A 5,457-nucleotide genomic window follows, 5' to 3' on the forward strand; every position below is an offset into this window, starting at 1 on the left:
TAACAAACGTGTGTAGGGATCAAATTAATATTTAGGAGAGAAAGAACGAGCACGCTGCCGAACTTTGATAAAAAACAAGATATAACGAGGTTAATAAGAGATGAAGGATTAAAATCATTTGAAATTATTTTGATCGAGAACAAAGTTTTAAGGCGTTTGTGATCAGAAGCCAAGTATATTTCAAAAAAATCAACAGTTTGTTTTGTTTTTTGTCTTCTGACTCAAAGAATATTTGGTTAGAAAAATTTTTATCCAGATATATCAAATATTTCAATATACATATATCAGATATTTCAATATAACATACTAGAAAAAGTTATTAGTAAAATAATAAAATCATAGGAACCCTAGTACTTAAGTGTTTGAATTTTAACACTGTATAAAAAGTTCATGTTTATTTCATCATTTTGATATTTTCTCCATTACAATTGCAATACTATTTGCTCAAATTTTATTCAGATGTTGACAAAAGACAACCTGATGTCCCGTCAAATTTTCTAACAGTAATGTAGAAGAGTCAGAAGATGTAACAAGTCATTTTTCACTTTTAAAAAAAATTGTAAGAAGGCAAGCAGAAAATAGACCAGTTTATTGAATCAAAATATACAGGCAAGTTCTTCATAATTCCAAATTCTAGGCGTAGCAGTTTTATTATAAAGCATTTACTCTGGTTTTTGGAGTGGTTAGTAGTTGTATAAATGTTTTTTTTTTTTCCTTGCTTGAATAAGAGTTTGAGAAAACAATCATATTTTGCATTACACGTAAAGAGGAACCACGGAAATATCTTTCAGATTGCTTGATTCCATTTAAAAGCTCAGCAATAGCAATTAATTTTTTATAATAAAATTTTTTTAGCATCTTTGAGAGACTTCTTTGTGAATACGAGGGTCACTCTGAAATTTTTGAGATACAACTAGGTTTTTAAAGTTACGCTTACAAAATTTTAGGTGTGTTCAAAGTAGTCTCCTCTAGCACAATGCACTTTTGGAGTCGAATTTTCCACAGATTAAATGCCTCAAGCCATTCATTTCTTGGAATAGATGAAGAAAATGCATTTATAGTCACATCAATCTTTTCTTCTGAAGGAAAACGACGTCCACATAAGTTCTTTTATAGATTAAAGAATAACCAAAAGTCACACATGGCTAGATCAGGTGAATACGGCGGATGTTCTATCACTTTAATTTGTTTTTGTTTAAGAAACTCAACAGTTAATCCGGCTGTATGTGAAGATGCATTATCATGGTGAAGAACTAGTCCCCTAACAATTACTTCTTGTAGAATTTCTGGAAGACATTTAGTGGTATGCCAGTTTGCTGTTACTGTCTTCTGTCCTTCCAACTTGATGGCTTTGACCAATCCCGTACTTCTGACGAAACCCTTACGAAAATGTAAGGTTGATTTGAGGTATTAAGGTTGATTTGAGGTATATTTAAGGTTGCACAGAAAAAAGCAATAAAAATTATACCTCGTAAAGGTTGTAATTAAGGTGCACGAGGTTGTTTTATATACACTTCAGCTTGTTTTGAGGTTGTTTAAAATTCACTTCAAATCAACCAGACTGATAAGATGATTTTTGAGGTATACCAAGTTGATTTTCTTACACTTGTAACAACAGAGGTATTTTTGAGGTATAAAAATTTTTACCTTGTTTCAACTAAAGAAAGTGAGGTATTTATTGAGGTATATGAAGTCATTTTATTTATACCTAAGCTTATTTTGAGGTTCTTTTAAAATCACTTCATATCAACCAGACTGATGAGGTATGTTCCAAGGTATACCAGGTTGTTTTTCTTACACTTGTAACAAAAGAGGAATTTATGAGGTATAAAAAAATCAACCTTATTTCAACTAACGGGAGTGAGGTATTTATTGAGGTGTATGAAGTCATTTTATTTATACCTAAGCTTGTTTTAAGGTTGTTTAAAGTACACTTCATATTAACTAGCTCAATTCCCAGAGTTCCGTGCGAGCCGGCAAATGCCGTGTATGTTGACAATCGAAAGTGTATTCGAAATTCGGTAAGTGTGCTTGACATTTATTAATTTGGTTTTATCACTTTTAATCAAATAGGCTTCAATTTTCAAACTTAAATTTTATTATTTTTGTTTTAAAGATGCCTCCTGATCTTAAATAGTTTAAGTTGGAGGATATTCTTAGAAGCTATTAATGTAGGCTTTGCAATAAGAGAGAACAATCGAAATATTTCTCGTTGCTGTTCAGGGAAACGTTACTGGTGAATCGTTACCGCAGGTTATGCACAGTATATTTTATTGTTTGTAATTAATTCAAATATAACTATTCTTTTATTTTGCTTAAATGTATATGTTTCAACGTTGCAGTATGCAAGATGATTAGTTGAGTAAAATGTTCATAATTTCTCTTATAAATAAATCATTGAAAATTGAAATATCTTTAAAATAGTAATTTTGCTTTGAAATCGTTTGCTCGGATATCTGTTGCAAAGTTTATATTGTTGTTTATGACTCAAAATATGTATAATAACACTGCATTTTAAATCTGGTTTTCTTTTTCTTAAAATCTGATTAACGTGCAATTTCTTTTTCTTACATATATGTATATATATATATTTACAAAGCTTATCCACTGTTCCCTGATATTGCTGAGATGACCTAGGCTGTAAATAGCACATGTGCAGCAGCGATGAGGAAGTGACTAGCAAGTTACTGCTCAGCCTTCCCCTAGGAAATAGTTCTGAATTCATACCATAAAGAAAAAGTAATCTCTCCCAATAAACTACAGCATTTATTCAATTGTTGATAACAATAGTTTGTTAGATATTTGATAATTGAAGACTAGTAACTGTACTAGCTCGCTTTTTTATGTTTGATCACACTGCTATTTTCACTACGTGTTATTTTTTCTCAATTTACCCACATTAATTATTCACTAAGCAGATTGTTATTACTTATTAAAATATTGAATAGAATTAAATTTAACCCGATTTCAAGTTTATATGACAATTTGTTTCAAGGTTATGAGCATTTTTATGCAGCTGTTTATAGTTCACTACTTCAAAAATTAGCGACTTTCGGAAATCTTAAATGTTTTAGAAATAAGCCAGTATAGTTTCTTATGCAATTTTAATGCTGAATTGAATAAAATCAATTGCAAATAAAGACATTTATTGTTAAAAGTAATATGCAATTTTTTGAATTTCATCTTATGGGATGTGTTTTTATATTTAAACAAATGTTTGTAACAACTAGCTATTAGTTTTATTCTGCTTGGTATTATAAATTATATAGGAGATATTGTACTCAACTTATTTTAAAAGTATTATTTCAAATCATTCTCTCTTAGACATTTTCCTCACATAAAATTACTCACAACTTTAAAATAAATGCTACTTATCAACTTGTAATTTGTTCTATTCGATTGAGTGTAAGAAAAGAATAAAAATTGGTACATAACTTTAAAATTTAATTTATCAGACGATTGTTGATTCTTGATTACATTCATTAAGAAATATTAAAATAACTATTTTTTAAGAAACTCTTATGTTATTGACAATAACGGAAGGTTTAGGAGTTTAGGAGGTTTATAGGTTTATTGAGTTTAAAGATTTGGAAGAAAAGAAAGAAAGAAAATATAATTATCAAACTTACAAGTACCATAATGATGCCAAATGTATAGAAAAATACAAAGTGTTAAAACGGCATATTAAGATTGGAATTATATTTGAATTTCTGTAAATGTTGTTAATGGTAGTACTGATTTCAGTGTACTTTATTTTGTGGCTGTGGTACCTGTCATGCCTTTCAGCTATGAGGATTGAATAGAAATGGCAGAAGAGTACTACTATTTATCTGAAAAAGAAAATTAACTTCATCCAGTTAATTTAAATCATAAAAAAATAATTTCTAATATTTTAATAGTTTAAAACCTGCCACTATTATTGTAAATATGACTTACTTACTAATTCATTTTTTTTTTCTTTTAGGTTCCAATAATTACAAGTTTCAACAGGTAGACGGAAACAGTATTTAAAATAATTTTGTTGATTTGTAAAAAAATTAAATTTTAGTTTTAAATAAAAGTATTTGAATTTCAGCTGACTAATTAGTTAAATTTGTAGTTTTATAGCTTAAGAAATTCAAGCACATTAGACAACTATTTTCTAAAAATATGAGTTCCCATAAATAGTTTTTACTAATTGTAGAATTTAGATAAGTGTTATTTTAAGATGATTTAATTCAATCTATTAAAATTGCAGAAGAATTATGCATTTAAAACCTTCTTTTATAACTTAACAAAAGAAGCAATTACTGCCTAAGGTTTAATATTAAAAACTTCAGATTGATAAATGAAGATCTCTACTAGTTAAAAAATGTAATGACATACATTATTCTTCATATAATATAGATATCTTTATATATATATCATATTTTTTATATAGTGAGGTTAAAAATCAACTAGGTGAACACCTCACATTCGTAAGTTCTGAAAAAACAGCTTTAGGTTGAGCTACATAAGCCTGAAGTGTAAAATGTCGCATCTTTGGTTGATAAATTAATACTTCTAAAAATACAGAAATATATACTTCAGGTTACGAAATAATAACTTAAGGTAGAACATGGAACGCATGACGTTAATAAAAAAATAACCTTTCCAAGTGTTGAAAATACACTTCAGGTTGATTTATAACAACCAGAAGTGTAAAACGACGCCCCACAGGTTGATAAACATATACCTCTACAAACATAAAATTATATACCTGAGGTTGAAAAATAATTACCTGAGGTAGAACAAAATACACCCAAGGTTGATTTATAACAACCAGAAGTGTAAAACGATACACCATTGGTTGATAAATATATACCTCTATAAGCATAAAATTATATACCTGAGGTTGAAAAAAAATCACCTGAAGTAGAACAAAATACACCTGAGGTTGATTTATAACAACCAGAAGTGTAAAACGACGCACCACAGGTTGATAAATATATACCTCTACAAGCCTAAAATTATATACCTGAGGTTGAAAAATAATTTCCTGAGGTAGAACAAAATACACCTGAGGTTGATTTATAACAACCAGAAGTGTAAAACGACACACCACTGGTGGATAAATATATACCTCTACAAGTATAAATTATATACCTGAGGTTGAAAAATAATTACCTGAGGTTGAAAAATAATTACCTGAGGTAGAACAAAATACACCTGAGGTTGATTTATAATAACCTAAAGTGTAAAATGAGACACCTTAGGTTGTTGAAAAAATACTTCCACAAGTGTAAAAAAATATACTTCAGGCTGATAAGTAATAACCTAAGGTTGAAAATAAAACACTTTAAAGTAGTGAATATCTACCTCTCCACAGATGTAAAATTGAACACCTCAGGTTGAAACATATATACCTCTGGAGGTATATTTAAGGTATATTTGAGGTTGATTTTGAGGTATTTATTTGCACCCTTTTCAACCTTAACG

General features: G+C 29.0%; 1 long non-coding RNA gene across 1 annotated transcript; it reads left to right on the forward strand.

Annotated features, from left to right (window-relative positions):
* The first annotated feature begins 2,422 nt into the window (after positions 1-2,422).
* LOC122271987 (uncharacterized) lies at positions 2,423-4,074 on the forward strand. Its single transcript, XR_006226716.3, has 2 exons — positions 2,423-2,739; positions 3,965-4,074. It is a non-coding gene; the product is annotated as an uncharacterized LOC122271987 (long non-coding RNA).
* Positions 4,075-5,457: the final 1,383 nt, after the last annotated feature.

This window comes from Parasteatoda tepidariorum, chromosome 11 (genome assembly GCF_982258835.1).
Source record: "Parasteatoda tepidariorum strain Cologne lab strain chromosome 11, Ptep-v5.0, whole genome shotgun sequence".
Classification (NCBI taxonomy): domain Eukaryota; kingdom Metazoa; phylum Arthropoda; class Arachnida; order Araneae; family Theridiidae; genus Parasteatoda; species Parasteatoda tepidariorum.